Source organism: Amblyraja radiata, unplaced genomic scaffold (assembly GCF_010909765.2).
Source record: "Amblyraja radiata isolate CabotCenter1 unplaced genomic scaffold, sAmbRad1.1.pri S36, whole genome shotgun sequence".
Taxonomy (NCBI): domain Eukaryota; kingdom Metazoa; phylum Chordata; class Chondrichthyes; order Rajiformes; family Rajidae; genus Amblyraja; species Amblyraja radiata.
The window spans coordinates 546,148-567,606 of NW_022630149.1; the positions used below are offsets into that span (position 1 = coordinate 546,148).

At 47.8% G+C, this 21,459-nt stretch overlaps 2 long non-coding RNA genes across 2 annotated transcripts; one reads left to right on the forward strand and one right to left on the reverse strand.

The window, feature by feature from the left end:
* Positions 1-2,205: 2,205 nt before the first annotated feature.
* Positions 2,206-15,932, reverse strand: LOC116969408. The gene is made up of 3 exons (XR_004410748.1): positions 15,921-15,932; positions 13,417-13,421; positions 2,206-2,590 (listed from the first exon to the last, which is right to left on the reverse strand). It is a non-coding gene; the product is annotated as an uncharacterized LOC116969408 (long non-coding RNA).
* A 2,254-nt stretch (positions 15,933-18,186) lies between these two features.
* LOC116969410 lies at positions 18,187-21,245 on the forward strand. Its single transcript, XR_004410751.1, has 3 exons — positions 18,187-18,211; positions 18,309-18,427; positions 21,195-21,245. It is a non-coding gene; the product is annotated as an uncharacterized LOC116969410 (long non-coding RNA).
* Positions 21,246-21,459: the final 214 nt, after the last annotated feature.

Here is a 21,459-nt window from a genome sequence, read left to right on the forward strand (position 1 = left end):
GGCATCAGTTGAAAGCGGCTCTGCAGCGAACTGGACTTCCTGACATGCATGAGGTTGCGTGCATGACATTTGTACTAAACCTTCTTGACGTGCTGCATATTTTTAAACCATATTCTGCTATTTGGAAGTTCTACGAGCATGCGATTTGTTTAATGTAATAATGGATAATGCTTGGTTCATCGTTGTTGATGTCCAGAATTCACTGGGACACAAGAGTCAGCAGATGCCGCACATGCGTGAGGTGGAATAGTGGAGAGACCCTCAATGCAGGGGCCACACAGTTTAAGAATAAGGGGTAGGCCAGTTAGAACGGAGATGAGGAAACACTTTTTTCACACAGAGAAACAGAAACATAGAAATAGGTGCAGGAGTAGGCCATTCGGTCCTTCGAGCCTGCACCGCCATTCAATATGATCATGGCTGATCATCCAACTCAGTATCCTGTACCTGCCTTCTCTCCATACCCCCTGATCCCTTTAGCCACAAGGGCCACATCTAACTCCCTCTTAAATATAGCCAATGAACTGGCCTCAACTACCTTCTGTGACAGAGAATTCCACAGATTCACCACTCTCTGTGTGAAAAATGATTTTCTCATCTCGGCCCTAAAATACTTCCCTCTTATCCTTAAACTGTGACCCCTTGTTCTGGACTTCCCCAACATCGGGAACAATTTTCCTGCATCTAGCCTGTCCAACCCCTTAAGAATATTATAAGTTTCTATAAGATCCCCCCTCAATCTTCTAAATTCTAGCGAGTACAAGCCGAGTGTATCGAGTCTTTCTTCATATGAAAGTCCTGACATCCCAGGAATCAGTCTGGCGAACTTTCTCTCTACTCCCTCTATGGCAAGAATGTCTTTCCTCAAATTAGGAGACCAAAATTGTACGCAATACTCCAGGTGTGGTCTCACCAAGACCCTGTACAACTGCAGTAGAACCTCCCTGCTCCTATACTCAAATCTGTGAGTTGTGAATCTGTGGAATTCTCTACCTCAGAAGGCAGTGGAGACTAATACAGGATCGAACCCGGGTCTCTGACGCTGTTAGGTAGTAACTACCGCTGCACCACCGTTCATTATGACTTTAAGATAGATTTGGACAGATATACAGAGACATTGTTGATGCAAACAGCATAAGCTTTATTGAAAGTTGTGCAGTGGAAGCAGAGTTTGGTCAGTATCGGGGGGCACGCGTTGGTCTTGAGAAGCCAACAGTTGGCGAAACGATCGAACCCCATTCCGCCCCAGAGGATCAAGCATGGTTAGTCTGCGCGCTGGCTGAGAAGGTCGTCCAACAATCTGCCGACTGCCCAGAGGTTCGGGGAGGACCCGTGCGGTCAGGCAGGGGGAGGTGGTGGTGGCACCTTAGTGGACCTCACGTCCCAGGTGGTGACAGGGTTGGGCCCAGGTTCCCATTGAAATCCAGGCGCCAAGGAGTGAAGTGTTACAGAGTCCAGGGGTGACGTCAGGAAAGTCCAAGCAATCTGGGAGAAATGGGAATGTCCAAGGAGCAATGTCCAAGGAATCGAGGAGGAATCTTCAGAAGGTCCAAGCAGTCTAAGAGGAAGGTATGGAATGTCCAAGAAATCTCGGAGGAATGTTCTACTTCCAAGTAGTCTAAGAGGAAGTGTTTAAGAAGGAACTGCAGATGCTGGAAAATCGAAGGTACACAAAAAAGCTGGAGAAACTCAGCGGGTGCAGCAGCATCTATGGAGCGAAGGAAATAGGCAACGTTTCGGGCCGAAACCCTTCTTCAGAATGATCGGGGGGGGGGGGGGGAGGAGAAGAAAGGAAAAAGGAGGATGAGCCTGAAGGCTGGGGGATGGGAGGAGACAGCAGGAGGGCTGAGGAAGGGGAGGAGACAGCAAGGACTAGAGGGGGGCAGTTAGAGAGGAGGTTGTGGAACTGTCTCCGGAGAGAGGAGGAGAACTTCTTCAAGGCAGGCATACCTTGAAGAGATTTCGCAGTGGAGTAGACAAAGTGTTTAAGATGCTGGAAAATCGAAGGTACACGTAAAGGCTGGAGAAACTCAGCGGGTGCAGCAGCTTCTATGGAGTTTAAGAAGGAACTAAGAGGAAGGTTGGGAATGTCCAATGTATGGAGGAGGAGTTCAGGAGGAGTGTGCAGGGAGTCTTGGAGAAATGTCAGGAATGTCCAAGGATGAATGTGATCAGGGTCTCCTGCTCTCAGGTTTATTGGCCTCACGTTTGTTGGCCCTGGGGCGGGTAGACCTCTCCTCTTGCATAGTGTCACTCGGGGTGCCACCAGACTGGAGGTGGGCAGTGATGGCTTGGGTCTTCTCGTGGCTCCGCACCTTCTCTCTGTCTGGGTCTGATGTTCTGGGTCACAGCGCAGCCACTGGGAGATATCCGGGCAGGAGATGTTGCACGGAGAGCCGGCGCTCGATGTTGTGGGGAGGACAGCCGACAGACGATGGTGGCGGAGAGCCGGCGTCTGGGAGCAGTTTAGCAGCGAGGGAAAGCGGGCGTAGCGTGAAGCGAAGCCGTGATTCTCCGCCCGTGAGTCCGCCCGCGCCTGGCTCATGGGATGGGGCAGCTGGAGTTTCCAGTCGCGATGAACCAGATCTCTCTGTTGGACGGTCAAACAAAAACAGCTTAGACCTCGTGTGCAGGAAAGAGCTGCGGGTGCTGGTTTAAATCAAAGATAGACACAAAATGTCTGGAGAGAAGGAATGGGTGACGTTTCGGGTCGAGACCCTTCTTCAGACTTGGTCACCCATTCCTTCTCTCCAGAGATGCTGCGTGTCCCGCTGAGTTACTCCAGCATTTTGTGTCTATCTTCAGCTTAGACCTCATGTTCCTCAGAGTAAACGCAGAAAGAAGGTGCAGGAGAAGGCCATTCGGCCCTTCAAGCTAGCACTGCCGCGATCATGGCTGATCATCCAAAATCAGTACCCTCTCTCCCCTTTTCTCCCCTCTCCTCTCTCCCCCCCCTCCCTCCTCCTCTCACCACATCTTCGCTCCTCTCTCTTCCCCCCTCCCCCACCCCCTCTTTTCCTCTCTCGCCTCTCCCCCACCCTCTCTCTCCACCCCACCTTCGCTCCTTCCTTCCCCCCCTCCCACCCCCTCCCCTCTCTCCTCTCAGCCCACCTCTCTCCTCTCTCACCCTCTTCGACCCTCCTCTTCCACCCCCCCACCCCTCTTTCCTCCCTCACCGCTCTCTCCACTCTCCCACACCCCTCTCTCCCACACCCTCCCCCCCCTCCCCCTCCTCCCAGGCCCCCCCTCTCCTCTCTCTCCTCTCTTCCCGCTTCTCTCCCCTCACTCACCTCCACACTCTCGCCAACTCTCCCCCACCCTCTCTCTCCCGCGCCCTCCTCCACTGTCTCCCCGTGTCTCTCCCCACCCTCTCCACCCCACCTTCCTCCTCATCTGGCTGTACTTTCTGTACAGCGCCTCCTCCTTCTCCTCGCTCTGCGCTCCGGGGGAATCCCCCATCGCTGCTCCTCCGCTCCCCGATGACGTCACCCATGGGGGCGGCCATCTTTGTAGCGGGCACGCCTCATGGGGGCGGCCATCTTTGGTACAGGCACTAATGTCACTGAACTGATGGGGATTTCGCAGTAGGAGGAGAACTTCAAAGTATTCTTTAAAAAATACATTTTTTATTTTATTAGAAGCAAGTACAATCACATGGCACCAAAGTGCCCAATATATATTTTCATAATACATTTTATGTACAGCTTCTTATTTTTTTTTTGTTATAATAAAGAAAAATAAGAATAAGAAAAATAAATTAGATTGTAAAGGATAGAAAGACGTGAGATATATAGTGTGTGAAGAAAAAGAAAAAAGACGAATGAGTGAAGAAAGTTGAGGAAAAGAAAATAGAAAAAAGAGAATAAGACATAAAAAAAAATAATTAAAAAAAGGTAAGGAGATCATTGTTTATAATCTTGACCATCCCTCGTCCAGTCCTGAAACAGTTAGCTTTTACAATTGTGTTGCACCATATAATTCTAAAAAGGAGAACTTCAAAGTATTCAAAGGTAGACAAAAATGCTGGAGAAACTCGGCAGGTGCAGCAGCATCTATATCTATGGAGCTCCATAGATGCTGTGCACCCGCTGAGTTTCTCCAGCATTTTTGTGTCCCTTCGATTTTCCAGCATCTGCAGTTCCTTCTTAAATTCAAAGTAGGCAACCTTGATGAAGGTAGACAAAAATGCTGGAGAAACTCAGCGGGTGCAGCAGCATCTATGGAGCGAAGGAAATAGGCGACGTTTCGGGCCGAAACCCTTCTTCAGACTGATGGGGGGTGGGGTGGGGGGAGAAGGAATGAAAAAGGGAGGAGGAGGAGCCCGAGGGCGGGGGGGGGATGGGAGGAGACAGCTCGAGGGTTAAGGAAGGGGAGGAGACAGCAAGAGCTAGCAAAACTGGGAGAATTCAACGTTCATGCCTCGGGACGCAAACAACCCAGGCGGAATATGAGGTGCTGTTCCTCCAATTTCCGGTGTTGCTCACTCTGGCAAACCTTGATGAAGGTCGGCCATCTTTGTTACGGGCACTAATGTCCCGCGGAGGGCGGCCATCTTTGTTAAGGGCGGCTCTGCCCATTCGTTCCCATTATCGCCGCTTCCCTCCGCCATTTTTCTTGTGGGCAGTGAAACAACTTAAAATAATTTTAAAAGAGGATGAAATCTTTGCAAAGGGAACATCTAATCTGTCTTGAAGTCACCGTGGATAGACGTTTGTTTCTGTCTGGCGCTGGGATGTTGTGGTTAAAGGCAGGAGGAGGTCGTGAACCCTCTGGGGGGTGAAAGGTCATCTGTGGTTGCCTGGAGCTGGAGAGACTGAGTGAGAAAATAGAGAGATAGAGAGAGAGATAGACACACACACACACACAGGCAGAGACAGAGAGAGGGACAGAGATATCCAGGCTACGGTATGTGACTTTAAAAAAAAAATTCACATTGATTGCCATTACAGACTGAGGGGCTGAGGGCTCTTTTACTCTTATTTCCTTATGTTCTTTTTTCACAGTGTACATCATGTTAAGCTCATCACCGACACCGACATGATCAAGTTCAAGTGAGTTTATTGTCATGTGTCCCTGATAGGACAATGAAATTCTTGCTTTGCTTCAGCACAACAGAACATAGTAGGCATTTACTACAAAACAGATTAGTGTGTCCATATACCATTATATAAATATATACACACACGAATAAATAAACTGGTAAAGTGCAAATAACAGATAATGGGTTATTAATAATCAGAGTTTTGTCCGAGCCAGGTTTAATAGCCTGATGGCTGTGGGGAAGTAGCTATTCCTGAACCTGGTTGTTGCAGTCTTCAGGCTCCTTTACCTTCTACCTGAAGGTAGCAGGGAGATGAGTGTGTGGCCAGGATGTTGTGGGTCTTTGATGATACTGCCAGCCTTTTTGAGGCAGCGACTTTGATAAATCCCCTCGATGGAAGGAAGGTCAGAGCCGATGATGGACTGGGCAGTGTTTACTACTTTTTGTAGTCTCTTCCTCATCAGGGCGCTCAAATTGCCGAACCAAGCCACGATGCAACCGGTCAGCATGCTCTCTACTGTGCACCTGTAGAAGTTCGAGAGTCCTCCTTGACAAACCGACTCTCCGTAATCTTCTCAGCAAGTAGAGGCGCTGATGTGCTTTCTTGATAATTGCATCAGTGTTCTCGGACCAGGAAAGATCTTCAGAGATGTGCACGCCCAGGAATATGAAGCTCTTGACCCTTTCAACCACAGTTGATATAAACGGGACTGTGGGTCCCTATCCTACTCCTTCCAAAGTCCACAATCAGTTCCTTGGTTTTTGCTGGTGTTGAGGGCCAGGTTATTGTGCCTGCACCATATGGACAGTTGCTCAATCTCTCTTCTATACTCGGACTCGGATGTTGTGGTTAAAGGCAGGAGTAGGTCGTGAACCCTCTGGGGGGTGAAAGGTCATCTGTGGTTGCCTGGAGCTGGAGAGACTGAGTGAGAAAATAGAGAGATAGAGAGAGAGATAGACACACACACACAGGCAGAGACAGAGAGAGGGAGACAGATATCCAGGCTACGGTATGTGACTTTAAAAAAAAAATTCACATTGATTGCCATTACAGACTGAGGGGCTGAGGGCTCTTTTACTCTTATTTCCTTATGTTCTTTTTTCACAGTGTACATCATGTTAAGCTCATCACCGACACCGACGTGATCAAGTTCAAGTGAGTTTATTTTCATGTGTCCCTGTATAGGACAATGAAATTCTTGCTTTGCTTCAGCACAACAGGACATAGTAGGCATTTGCTACAAAACAGATCAGTGTGTCCATATACCATAATATAAATATATACACACATGAATAAATAAACTGGTAAAGTGCAAATAACAGATAATGGGTTATTAATAATCAGAGTTTTGTCCGAGCCAGGTTTAATAGCCTGATGGCTGTGGGGAGGTAGCTATTCCTGAACCTGGTTGTTGCAGTCTTCAGGCTCCTGTACCTTCTACCTGAAGGTAGCAGGGAGATGAGTGTGTGGCCAGGATGGTGTGGGTCTTTGATGATACTGCCAGCCTTTTTGAGGCAGCGACTTCGATAAATCCCCTCGATGGAAGGAAGGTCAGAGCCGATGATGTACTGGGCAGTGTTTACTACTTTTTGTAGTCTCTTCCTCTCCAGAGCGCTCAAATTGCCGAACCAAGCCACGATGCAACCGGTCAGCATGCTCTCTACTGTGCACCTGTAGAAGTTGGAGATGCTCAGACTAGTTTAACGAGTTACCAGCCGCTTGCTGCTATGAAATCAGTGGGAGATTGCCAGAGGCTCTTCGCCCGGAACACTCGCAGCAAAAGGGTTTCGGCCCGAAACGTCACCTATTTCCTTCGCTCCATAGATGCTGCTGCACCCGTTGAGTTTCTCCAGCATTTTTGTGTACCTTCGATTTTCCAGCATCTGCAGTTCCTTCTTCAACATTATCCAACACAGTCTTTTAAGAAAGAACTGCAGATGCCGGAAAAAAATCGAAGGTAGACAAAGATGCTGGAGAAACTCGTGTTCAAAAGGGAACTGCAGATGCTGGAATATCGAAGGTACACAAAATTGCTGGGGAAACTCAGCGGGTGAGGCAGCATCTATGGAGCGAAGGAATAGGAGACGTTCACGGATAATCAGTATGAAGAAGGGTCTCGACCCGAAACGTCAGCTATTCCTTCTCTCCATGCAGCTTCACCCGCTGAGTTTCTCCAGCATTTTTGTCTACCTCCTATTATTCAGCACGGAATCAATTCCCCGCGCACTGCAACGTGCGGCGTAGTAGACAACTGCGGTTCTGTGCGGGTTGGCAGCTTCCTGAAGGGGGGAGGAAGTGGTCGGAGTTAAAATGGCTTCGAAACACCAGACCCAGGGTTTAACCGAATACGCGATTTGTCCCATTTGCCTGGATTTCTTCACCGATCCGGTGACACTGGAGTGCGGGCACAACTTCTGCCGCTCCTGTATCACACAGAGTTGGGACAGGGAGGGGAGAAACTCGTGCCCGGAATGTAGAGAGGAATCTACAGACTGCACCCTCAGGGTGAATCGGGCCTTGGCGAGTATGACTGAGAAAGCTAGAGAATTGAGCCTGAACACGGAAAGGAAAGAACTTCAGTGCGAGAAACATCAGGAAGAACTGAAGCTGTTTTGTGAAACCGACAAGAAACTGATCTGCCTGATCTGCCGAGACGCGCGGGAACACAACTCTCACCGTTTCCTGCCGATTAAAGAAGCCGTTGAAAGCTACAAGGTAAAAACAAACAGAATTTCATTATCAGAATTTCCTTTCTGCATTTTGCGGACCGCGCTCCCTCGGCGACTGTTCGGTTCACACAGACTCCCACCCAAAACCAGCCCTTTGCCCGGGTACTTGCCCCAGTCCCAGCCACCGCTGGAGATGAAACACCTGTCCCTATACCTTCGCCCTTACATCCATACAGGGACTCCAGCAATCATTCCAGGTGAGACAGCCTGCGGCTCTCCGTTGATTCGCTTCCTAACCCACTGAGTTCTCCAGCTGTTTGAGTCTTTGTAAATCTTTAATGTGCAGTTCCGTGTCTACAGTTCAAGTTCAAGTGAGTTTATTGTCATGTGTCCCTGATAGGACAATGAAATTCTTGCTTTGCTTCAGCACACAGAACATAGTAGGCATTTACTACAAAACAGATCAGTGTGTCCATATACCATAATATAAATATATACACACATGAATAAATAAACTGATAAAGTGCAAATAACAGATAATGGGTTATTAATAATCAGAGTTTTGCCCGAGCCAGGTTTAATAGCCTGATGGCTGTGGGGAAGTAGCTATTCCTGAACCTGGTTGTTGCAGTCTTCAGGCTCCTGTACCTTCTACCTGAAGGTAGCAGGGAAATGAGTGTGTGGCCAGGATGGTGTGGGTCTTTGATGATACTGCCAGCCTTTTTGAGGCAGCAACTGCGATAAATCCCCTCGATGGAAGGAAGGTCAGAGCCGATGATGGACTTGGCAGTGTTTACTACTTTTTGTAATCTTTTCCTCTCCAGGGCGCTCAAATTGCCGAACCAAGCCACGATGCAACCGGTCAGCATGCTCTCTACTGTGCACCTGTAGAAGTTGGAGAGAATCTTCCTTGACAAACCGCCTCTCCGTAATCTTCTCAGGAAGTAGAGGCGCTGATGAGCTTTCTTGATAATTGCATTAGTGTTCTCGGACCAGGAGAGATCTTCAGAGATGTGCACGCCCAGGAATTTGAAGCTCTTGACCCTTTCATTGGTTCATTGGTTCTGTTTGGACTAATTATTTTACTCGCTGAATCTGAATCTCAATCCACAGGAGCGGATTAAAACATCCTTAGAGACTCTCACAAAAGATAAATCAGCGGGGGAGCAAATGGAGCAGCAACAGAAACAGAAGATGTCTGGAGTTCGGGTAAGGTTTCCAGTTTCCCTTATCTGATCTTGTGCTATTGTCTTAGATTCCAGGCTCGATATTATTGATCTTCATCTTTCATTTGACAGGAACAGTCACAGAACCTGTTGACCCACATCACATCGGTATTTGCTGAACTGCGCCAGATTCTCAATGAGGAAGAGCAGCGCTTTCACTAGGAACTCCGGGAAGAAGAGGAGAGCGTTCTAAACCCAATGGAGAATAATCTACAAGAGATTCAAGAGAAGTTAAACTCTATTCAAGAGCAACTCCTAAAGCTGCAGGAGCGGATGAATCAAATGGACAGTTTGATATTTCTGAAGGTAAGGAGTTATATATTCACTTTGATTCAGTATAAGGGCACAATCACAAAATAGTGGGTAACAGTGTGCGATAAATGCAGAATTCCCCAATAATTCAGGGCTGATTCAAACAAATCAGTTGGTAGGGCAGACGAACACCTCATAGTTTGATCAGCCTACAACCCAACGGCATGTACATTGTATTCTCCAGTTACAGGTAAACCTTATCCCCTTCAGATCTCCCTGTTCATCCAATTCTCCCCCACAGGTATTTATTTTCATCCCCAATCCCCGTCACCATGTTGCTTCCCCTTCTCCAACCGCTGATCCCCAACCCATCCTACTTGGCACCCAGCACATTCTCTCTGTTCAGATTCCAATTCTGTTGCAAGTTTTCTCCCCGTCGCCATCAGCAGCGGGAATATCCATCGAGCTGCCATCCTCACCCAAATTCACGTATCTCTTGCCATTTATTGCCCCAGTTCCTTCCCCTTCGCCTCTATTTACCAGCACTCTCCCATCTATTCCATAAGATGGAAAGAGGCTCTTGTCCAGACCCGTCATGTGTTCGTTACCAGACTGATTCCTGGGATGTCAGGGCTTTCATATGAAGAAAGACTGGATAGACTCGGTTTGTACTCGCTAGAATTTAGAAGATTGAGGGGGGATCTTATAGAAACGTACACAATTCTTAAGGGGTTGGTCAGGCTAGATGCAGGAAGATTGTTCCCGATGTTGGGGAAGTCCAGAACTAGGGGTCACAGTTTAAGGATAAGGGGGAAATCTTTTAGGACCGAGATGAGAAAAACATTTTTCACACAGAGAGTGGTGAATCTCTGGAATTCTCTGCCACAGAAGGTAGTTGAGGCCAGTTCATTGGCTATATTTAAGAGGGAGTTAGATGTGGCCCTTGTGGCTAAAGGGATCAGGGGGTATGGAGAGAAGGCAGGTACAGGATACTGAGTTGGATGATCAGCCATGATCATATTGAATGGCGGTGCAGGCCTACTCCTGCACCTATTTTCTATGTTTCTATGTTTCCCTCCTCAGATCCTGGCTGACATGATCATGATTCCGATCTAGTGTCTCCAAATAAATGGTTTATTTTCTCCAGTGCCATATTACTGCCTTACTCCCATTAACACACACCATTCCATGGCAGGACTGGCTGCATCTTTATCGGGCAGAGTAGTTGTACTTATCACATTGAGCATTGTCATAATTTCCATGATGTTCAAGACAGATCCTCTCTTAGTCTGACATGAACATCTGGTCACAAGCTGGCAACATGATGTCTGTGGAGACAAAGATAATATGGTTCCCCTCTTGCTGACCTACAGGGAGCAAGAGGAACCAGGGGGTGTTTGAAGTGGCAATGTAGGATCATTGGCGAATAGGATAGAAGAAATTTCCAAGGCTTGTCACACAGGTATTAAACGCAAGAGGGTAACAATGAATTTTGCTCGCCCAATTATAGGAAGGATGTCAACAAAATAGAGAGTACAGAGGAGATTTACTAGAATGTTGCCTGGGTTTCAGCAACTAAGTTACAGAGAAAGGTTGAATAAGTTAGGTCTTTATTCTCTGGAGCACAGAAGATTAAGGGGGGACTTGATAGAGGTCTTTAAAATGATGGGAGGGATAGATAGAGTTGACGTGGACAAGCTTTTCCCATTGAGAGTAGGGAAGATTCAAACAAGAGGACATGACTTCAGAATTAAGGAACAGAAGTTTAGGGGTAACATGAGGGGGAACTTCTTTACTCAGAGAGTGGTAGCTGTGTGGAATGTGCTTCCAGTGGAGGTAGTGGAGGCAGGTTCAACTTTATCATTTAAAAATAAATTGGATAGGTATATGGATGGGAAAGGAATGGAGGGTTATGGTCTGAGTGCAGGTAGATGGGACTAGGGGAAAATAATAGTTCGGCACGGACTTGTAGGGCCGAAGGTACACAGAATTGCTGGAGAAACTCAGCGGGTGCAGCAGCATCTATGGAGCGAAGGAAATAGGCGACGTTTCGGGCCGAAACCCTTCTTCAGACTGATAGGGGGTGGGGGGGGTGGGAGAAGGACGGAAAAAGGGAGGAGGAGGAGCCCGAGGGCGGGGGGATGGGAGGAGACAGCTCGAGGGTTAAGGAAGGGGAGGAGACAGCAAGGGCTAGCAAAATTGGGAGAATTCAACGTTAATGCCATCAGGACGCAAGCTACCCAGGCGGAATATGAGGTGCTGTTCCTCCAATTTCCGGTGTTGCTCACTCTGGCAATGGAGGAGACCCAGGACAGAGAGGTCGGATTGGGAATGGGAGGGGGAGTTGAAGTGCTGAGCCACCGGGAGTTCAGGTAGGTTATTGCGGACTGAGCGGAGGTGTTCGGCGAAACGATCGCCCAACCTCCGCTTAGTCTCGCCGATGTAGATCAGCTGACATCTAGAGCAGCGGATGCAGTAGATGAGGTTGGAGGAGATACAGGTGAACCTTTGTCGCACCTGGAACGACTGCTTGGGTCCTTGTAGGGCCGAGATGGCCTGTTTCCGTGCTGTAATTGTTATATGGTTATTATATGGTTATAGGGCGACCCTTGCTGGACAAATGATGTAATTCACGACTGGAACCAGAGGACGTTGAATCGCCCCATAAGTCCAGTATTAAATATCAGGCCCGTACGAAGCTTTTCAAAAAGGGGGGTGGCATGACAGGATTACAAAAAACTTAATGTGGAATAGTGTGCGTGCTGCGCACATCATGAGCGCGAAGCATGAAGTCCCTCGATGCCAGGGTCCAGGGCCCTTAAGCGGACCCTGGAAGCTCTGGGGTTTTAGATGCTCTCTGATCCATTCTGAGCCTTGTTTTGGAGCATTTTTGCACCAAATTTATGACCAATATTTCAGAAATTAACAGGAATCTGAGGTAGCTTTTTCACACAAAGGGTGCTGGGTGTATGTAACGAGCTGCCAGAGGAGGTAGTTAAGGCTGGGACTATCCTAATGTTTAAGAGACATTTGGACACGTACATGGATAGGACAGATTTAGATCGATATGGGCCAAACGCGTGTGAGTGGGACTAGTTTAGATGGGACATGTCGGTCGGTGTGGGCAAGTTGGGCTGAAGGGCCTGTTTCCACACTGCATCATTCTATGACTAAAAAGTGAAGAAGAAAAATGCATGTAGATAAGTAGAGCAGATTTGAAAGAGGAGTGAAATGTAAAGGCAGAGAGAGGTTTATGGGTGGAAAGGAACATAGGAAAGGAGGGGGGAGAGTGGGTTTGGACAGATGCGTGAAGGGAAACTAGTCACAAAGTGCTGGAGTAACTCAGTGGGTCAGGCAGCATCTGCAGAGAATATGAATAGGCGACGTTTCACAGAGTGCTGGAGTAACTCAGCGAGTCAGGCAGTATCTGTGGAGAACATGGATAGGTGACATGTCACAGAGTGCTGGAGTAACTCAGTGGGTCAGGCAGCATCTCTGGAGAACATGGATAGGTGACATGTCACAGAGTGCTGGAGTAACTCAGTGGATCAGGCAGCATCTCTGGAGAAAAGCTATAGATTATAGTTCGGGTCAAGACCGTTCTTCAGTAATATTCATGATGTGGCATGCATAAACATTCCTGAATGTTACGCAAACCATTGTGAGATACTTTGTTACGGTGCTTGCCCTCTCCTATAACGTCTCTGCTGCCTTGGGTGATGCAGGACAGGACACGAGCTTTGGGACACGGTGTGAAGCTGTTGCCGTCTGTCCCAGCCTGGTAAAAACCTGGATGGTGTGGATTTGGAGAGGATGTTTCCACTAGTGGGAGAGTCTAGGGCCAGTGGCCACAGCCTAAGAATTAAAAGACATTCCTTTAGGAAGGAGATGAGCAGGAATTTCTTAAGTCAGAGGGTGGTGAACTGTGGAATTCATTGCCACAGATAGCTGTGGAGGTCAAGTCAATGGACATTTTTCAGGAGGAGATTGATAGATTCTTGATTGATACGGGTGTCAGAGGTAATGGGGAGAAGGCAGGAGAATGGGTTTGAGAGGGAAAGTAGAGTCATAGAGTGATACAGTGTGGAAACAGACCCTTCGGCCCAGCATGTCCCATCTGCACTAGTTCCACCTGCCCACGTTTGATTCATATCCCTCCGAACCTGTCCTATCCATGTACCTGTATAACTGTTTCTTAAATGTTGCGATAGTCCCTGCCTCAACTACCTCCTCTGGCAGCTTGTTCCATACACCTACCACCCTTTGTGTGAAAAACATACCCCACAGATTCCTATTAAATCTTTTGCCCTTCACCTCTGCTCCTCGATTCACTTACTCTGGGCAAAAGACTCAACCATATCTATTCAAATCATGATTTTATACACCTCTATAAGATCATCCCTCATCCTCCTGTGCTCCATGAAATAGAGTCCCAGCCTACTCAACCTCTCCCTATAGCTCTGGCCCATCTAGTCCTGGCAACATCCTCATAAATCTTCACTGTACCCTTTCCAGTTTGATGATATCTTTCCTATAACATGGTGCCCAGAACTGAATACAATACTCTGAATGCGGCCTCACCACCTTCTTATGCAACTGCAACATGACCTCCCAACCTCCATACTCAGCCTGACCCGCTGAGTTACTCCAGCACTCTGTGAAACGTCACAGAACAGGGCAAGATTAGCAAGTTTGCTGATGATACAGAAGTGAGTGGTTTTGCAGGTAGTGAAGATGGTTGTGAAAGATTGCAGCAGGATCTGGATCAATTAGCCAGATGGGCAGAGGAATGGTTGATGGTTGCATGGTTCCTTGAAGGTCGTGTCGCAGGTATATCAGGTGGTCAAAAAGTATTTTGGCACTTTGTCCCTCATCAGTCAGAGTATTGAGTATAGAAGTTGGGAGGTCATGTTGCAGTTGTATAAGACGTTGGTGAGACCGCATTTAGAATATTGTGTTCAGTTCTGGGCACCATGTTAAAGGAAATATGTCAAACTGAAAAGAGTACAGAGATCCCCCATCCTGGATCAGTCCAACCAGGGTTGTGTCATCCGCAAACTTGAGAAGCTTGACAGAGGTGTCTGTGGAAGTGCAGTCATTTGGTGTGAAGTGGTGATTGGAGTGGGGTGGGTGTAGAAGGGCCCAGTCTTTGCAGACTGAGGTCAGGCTGTGAGTGGGTGTGAAGTGTTGGTTGGGGTGGGAAAGCGTCCACTCTTTTCATACTGGAGTTTTGCCTTAAGTAGGTGCGAAGTGGTGAATGGGAAGCCCACCCCCCCCCTCCCCCCGATCTCAAAATGGAAATGTTACATCTGTATGTAATGATCCCATTAAAATGTGTATTTATGTCACAAACTATGGAATTCATATTTTTCTATATTGTTATCAAGGAAAAGAAAGCAGTTCCAATTGTTTGATATTATTTATATGGAGGAGAAAATATAATAGCTCTAAAACCTACCTTAATTTTGCAATCTCACTCAAGATAATCCCCCTTTCCCTCTCCCCTCCCCCATCTCTCTCACCTCTCCCTTCCCCTCTCTCTCTCCCTCCCCCCTCTCACATCCCCTCCTCTTTCTTGCAAAAGATGAAGGTGGTGCGGGCCCCGCGGGCGGGGGTGGTGAAGGTGTTGTGGGCCCAGTGGGGGTGGCGGGGGCCCAGCGGGTGTCAGTGGGGGTTGCATGGGCCCAGCGGGAGTGGCATGCGCCCAGCGGGGATGTCATGGGCCCAGCGGGGGTTGCGTGGGCCCAGCGGGGGTGGCATGCGCCCAGCGGGGATGGCATGCGCCCAGCGGGGATGTCATTAGCCAAGTGGGGGTGGCGTGGGCCCAGCGGGGGTATCGTGGGCCCAGCGTGGGTGGCGTAGGCCCAGCGGGGGTTGCGTGGGCCCAGCGGGGGTGGCATGAGCCCAGTGGGGGTCGCGTGGGCCCAGCGGGGGTCAGCGGGGGTGGTGTGGGGGTAAGATGGCTTGGTCCCCGGCGGCGGGGGCAGGCGAGGAGAGCGGGCTCCGCCGCAGCGGCGTCTGGTGTTGGGGTTACAGCCGTTGGGTTCAGATTCAGCCACTCCCGCCCGGGGACGGGAGAACAGAGAACTGGCCGTTTCCAAAATGGAAACGTTGATTTTTACCCCGATTTTTTTTTTGTCTTTTTTTTCTTAGGGGGGAGAAAAGGGGGGTGCGGTCGCACCCAACGCAACCCCCCTTCGGACGGCCATGAATATACTCTTTACATTGAATTAATACAATACCGGACTGATGGGGCGCTCCATCAGCAACGAGTGCAAAGATCTGTAGGAACATTGTAACAATTTGGATGAAATTCCTGCTGTCACGATGTGGTCGCTCTGTGTAAATTAATGGATCTTTCTGATGTTTGTGACCGCGTCGGATTCCTTCCACGTCCCCAATACACGCTGGTTCAATGGCCAATCGGTGACTGTTATAATCCCTGGGAAAGTGGGTGATGGACGGATGAATGGGTATTAATGGGCACGTGAAAAGGAACAGGCAGCAGGGAATTGTATTGGGGGTAGAGGATTGATGAGTTATAACATTACCCTCACGACATTTCAATACACAATAGGTGCAGGAGTAGGCCCTTGGAGCCAGCACCGCCATTCAATGTGATCATGGCTGATCATCCACAATCAGTACCCCGTTCCTGCCTTCTCCCCATATCCCCTGACTCCGCTATTTTTAAGAGCACTATCTAGCTCTCTTGAAAGCATCCAGAGAACCGGCCTCCACCGCCCTGAGGCAGAGAATTCCACAGACTCACCACTCTCTGTGAGAAAAAGTGTTTCCTCGTCTCCGTTCTAAATGGCTTGCTCCTTATTCTTAAACTGTGTGGCCCCTGGTTCTGGAAGTATCAGAAGCATTTAGACAAATAATTGCATTGCCAAAGCAAATAAAAAATGCCCGGGACAAATGTCACTGTTAAAGTCGTGATGAAACACAACCAGTGACATCATATATTGTTCTTCACCTTTTATTTCACAGGAACAATCACACAACCTTCAGTCACAGATCACATCCCAGTTTGCTGAACTGCACCAGATTCTCACTGAGAAAGAGCAGCGCACACTGGCAGATATCCGGGAGGAAGAGAAGAAGATTCTAAATACAATGGAGACAAATCTTGGAGAGATTCAAGAGAATTTAAAATCTATTCAGGAGGAACTTTTAAAGTTGCAGCAACAGATGGATCAAAAAGACAGTGTGGTGTTTCTGAAGGTGAGGGGTTACACTACAGTTTGGTGAAGTGAAAGTGCACAGTCACAAAATGGTGGGTGACATTTCCGAATAAATGCTGCATTTACCAGTAATTCAGAACTAGGTAAATGTTTAATCTGTTTCAGCTGTTGTTGTTCACAAACTAATAGGCCTCCCGCATAATCTATGGGATCTCAGGAATACCTGGCCGGAATGTAGAGAGGTGTTTGTATTCTGTAGCGTTTAGAACAACGACGGGTGATCCTATATCTGATCCCAAGGACCACGAATGGACAGAGGGCAGTAAATCTCTCGGATTCTCCAACCAAGAGACTCTGAGAAGTTTAACATGTTAAACGTATTTAAACCAGAGGAGGATACATTTTTGAAAATTTGGGGATTGTAATTGGGGCAAAGAGGAGGAGTTCAGTCCTGGGCTAGATCAGCCATGACCACATTGTGGGGATTAACATTGAAATCTAGAACGTGGCGCACACATCAGATTGATCATCTATATCCGGTTCCCATCAGCAGTGGGTGGTCACCTTGGGGGAATTTGCTCTGTTTGTTTTGTCCACCTTGTTTCACCATAGAATGACATCCCATTATACATCAGACAGGCCATTTGGCCCATCCTATCCAGTCATGTTTTCTGCTCCACTCATCATCCCTCCCATCTACTCTCCACATCCGGTAACAATACCTCAAATCCCAGGAGCCCTAATGTGTTTATCCCGCTTGCATTTAAATTTATCTCTGCTGTTGGTTTCAGTCCCTTCAATGCAAGTGAGGCCATAGAAACAAAGGAACATAGAAAATATGTACAGGAGGAGGCCATTCAGCCCTTCGAGCCATCACCGCCATTCATTGTGATCATGGCTGATTGCCCCAATCAATAACCCGTGCCTGCCTTCTCCCGATATCCCTTGATTCCACTAGCCTCTAGAGCTCTATCTAACTCTCTCTTAAATCCATCCAGCGACTTGGCCTCCACTGCCCTCTGTGGTGGGGAATTCTACAAATTCACAACTCTCTGGGTGAAAACGTTTTTTCTCACCTCAGTCTTAAATGGCTTCCCCTTTATTCTAAGACTGTGGCCCCGGGTTCTGGACTCGCCCAACATTGGGAACATTTTTCCTGCATCTAGCTTGTCCAGTCCTTTTATAATTTTATATGTTTCTATAAGATGCCCCTTCATCCTTCCAAACTCCTGTGAATACAAGCCTAGTCTTTTCAATCTTTCCTCATATGACAATCGCGCCATCCCAGGGATCAAACTCGTGAACCTACGCTGCACTGCCTCAATCACAAGGATGTCCTTCCTCAAATTAGGAGACCAAAACTGTACACAATACTCCAGATGTGGTCTCACAGTCCATGTTCTCATGACTGCATTTCTTTCAGTATTTATTGAAGACCACGTTACATTTCAGCTTTATTTATTGGTCTCCCCTTCGATTTGAGATATTATTTCATCCCCACACATTTAAATCCACCGATATTCCCTCTCATCATTCCTGACATCTTCTCCAGATGAAATCCCACGACCTGCCCAGTCTTTTCATTAAGTTCCATCCTCTCAGTTATGGCGTCATTCTCATGAACATTCCTTGTGCTTTCCCCCATCGTTCTACATCTCTGCGACAATATCCGCTTTCTGTCTGCATGACAGTGGTGATAAGAGTTGGGAAATGGGAATTATCAGAGGGTTGTAGAAATTTGGTGAAATTCCCGCTGTCGGGATGAGGACGGTCCATCTCAGTCAATTGAGATTTGTGTTTTATTTCTTTCAGGAGGAAGCTGGTCGCAAGCGAAGGTAGGACATTGTCTTGATGGAAACATTGTAAGTTTTTGTGGAACAACTCAAAACATTTCTCATGCTCAGTTTATAACCAGCTGTTAAATATTTGCAGGGTTCGTGATGAAGCAAAACCACTGTCGGTGGTAGATGAAGCCTTGCCGATTGAAAAGTTTCATTGCCCTGTTTCGTTCAATACCACATTCAAAGAAATACCTGAGGACTTCAAGCGAGGTAGAGCTTATACATTTTCCATTACTCTTCTTTCTGATATCTTTAAGCCGTACCCCTGACACGTAACACCTTATAATTTCCCAGCCTAGCACAGCCCGGTTTGAACTTCCCCACAAAATCTGAAGGGAAATTGGAGATTTGATCTACCACTAAACTCATCAGCTGGGAAGCATCATAAAGTCAGAGGTTTAGACTCACCTGCCTTGGGTAAAATACTGTGGCTATTCACATTATCTGTGCACCTTATATAGATCTTATACACATCTATAAAATCCTAATCTGAGGAAAGACATTCTTGCCATAGAGGGAGTACAGAGAAGGTTCACCAGACTGATTCCTGGGATGTCAGGACTTTCATATGAAGAAAGACTGGATAGACTCGGTTTGTACTCGCTAGAATTTAGAAGATTGATAGAAAACTTACAAAATTCTTAAGGGGTTGGACAGGCTAGATGCAGGAAGATTGTTCCCGATGTTGGGGAAGTCCAGGACAAGGGGTCACAGTTTAAGGATAAGGGGGAAATCTTTTAGGACCGAGATGAGGAAAACATTTTTCACACAGAGAGTGGTGAATCTCTGAAATTCTCTGCCACAGAAGATAGTTGAGGCCAGTTCATTGGCTATATTTAAGAGGGAGTTAGATGTGGCCCTTGTGGCTAAAGGGATCAGGGGGTATGGAGAGAGGCAGGTACAGGATACTGAGTTGGATGATCAGCCATGATCATATTGAATGGCGGTGCAGGCTCGAAGGGCCGAATGGCCTACTCCTGCACCTATTTTTTATGTTTCTATCCTGATGGGATCCAAAGAAATATGTCCTTGCCTGTCCATCGTCTCCTTATAACCCGGTCCTTCAGACAATGAAATTATCATAAATCCTTTTGCACCCTCTCTAATTTGCTAACAACCTTATTGTATCAAATGCTGTAATTAATATCCTGACCTATGAAAGCATGAGTGACAAACACATTCTTCACCACCCTGCCTGTCACTGTTGCATCTTCCATGGCACTGTTTACCTGCAGCCCGCAATCTCTCAGTTCTATAAAGTTCCCCGTTTACTGTGTATGTCCTGCCCTGGTTTGTCTCAGCAAAGTGCATCACCTCACCTTCACATGAATAAATCCCACCTGCCGTTCCTGAGCCCATTGGCCCAGTTCACAGGGATCCCATTTACTCTCAGATAACCTTCTTCACTCTCCACAATGTCACCAATTTTAGTTCCATCTGCAAACTGACTAACCGTGCAACCTACATACACACCCAATCGTGTATATAAATAAGGAACAACAGTGGACTCTGTCTCCAGTCTATCCACAATTTTTGAGTCCTCCACAGACTTACTAATCACACCTCCTACATTCACATCCAAGCCATGAACATATAACATAAACAGCAAAGGTTGCAGCACCGATCTCTGCTGCACTCCACCAGTCACAGACCTCCAAGCAGAAAAATCATCCTTCTACCGCCACCTTCTACCTCCAACCACCAAGCCAATTGTGGATCCATTTCACCAGCTCGCCTTGGATCCCACCTGCCTTCACTTTCTGGACCAGCCTTACATGCGCAACTTTGTCAAGTCCCTCAGTGAAGTTCATATATTGGTTCACAATGAGATCAGTGTGTTCTTGGTTGTACACACCCATCAAATCCACCCGTGAATCCCCTCTTTCAGCGACGCCACAACCACAAGTATCCACCCATTCTGTCCAACACCCGATCATTCAACCTCTGCTTCCTTCCATGGTCCAAACCACCCCTCTCCCTCTCTCTCACCCTCCATTGAAAGTAACAGGGGCAGGTCATCTGGCCCCTCATGTTTCCCCCCATTCACTATGATCATGGTGATTCCTCCCCACACCTCTATCTCCTCTTTAACAACCTCAAATTTCCACATTACCATTGGGGGTCCTTGTTCATCAGTCAATGAAAGTAAGCATGCAGGTACAGCAGGCAGTGAAGAAAGTGAATGGCCTGTTGGCCTTTATAACAAGAGGATTTCAGTATAGGAGCAAAGAGGTCCTTCTGCAGTTGTACAGAGCCCTCGTGAGGCCGCACCTGGAATATTGTATGCAGTTTTGGTCCCCTGATTTGAGGAAGGACATTCTTGCTATTGAGAGAGTGCAGCGTAGGTTTACAAGGTTAATTCCCGGGATGGCGGGACTGTCATATGCTGAGAGAATGGAGCGGCTGGGCTTGTACACTATGGAGTTTAGAAGGATGAGAGGTTATCTCATTGAAACATATAAGATTGTTAAGGGCTTGGACACGCTAGAGGCAGGAAACATGTTCCCGACGTTGGGGGAGTCCAGAACCAGGGGCCACAGTTTAAGGATAAGGGGGAAATCTTTTAGGACCGAGATGAGAAAAACATTTTTCACACAAGGAGTGGTGAATCTCTGGAATTCTCTGCCACAGAAGGTAGTTGAGGCTGATTCTCTGGATACTTTCAAGAGAGAGCTAGATAGGGCTCTTAAATATAGCAGAGTCAGGGGATATGGGGAGAAGGCAGGAACAGGGGTACTGAATGTGGGTGATCAGCTGTGATCACATTGAATGGCGGTGCTGGCCCGAATGGCCGAATGGCCTCTACTCCTTCACCTATTGTCTTTTGTCACCCGTCCTCCCCGTCCACCCTGCCCGCCTCATGAAATTCCCCACTCCATCCCGTTGTTGGGCAAGGGTTCAGTTGTCCGCCCGCCTGTGCCCGAGTCTCCCCCCCCCCGACCCCGGGGACTCTCTGATTCTCTGCTTCTCCCCCCAGTCTCCATCACCCTGGATGTGGAAACAGCGCATGCGCGGCTCGAGGTGTCTGAGGATCGGAAGAGGGTGAGAGTGACCGAGACCCGGAGGAGTCTCCCTGACACCGGGAAGAGGTTTACAGTGTATGCGTGTGTGCTGGGATCGGAGGGATTCACATCGGGGAGACATTACTGGGAGGTGGAGGTGGCGGGGAGTCAGCGCTGGTGTCTGGGAGTCGCCGCAGAGTCTGTGGAGAGGAAGGGACTCACACTGACCCGGAGACTGGA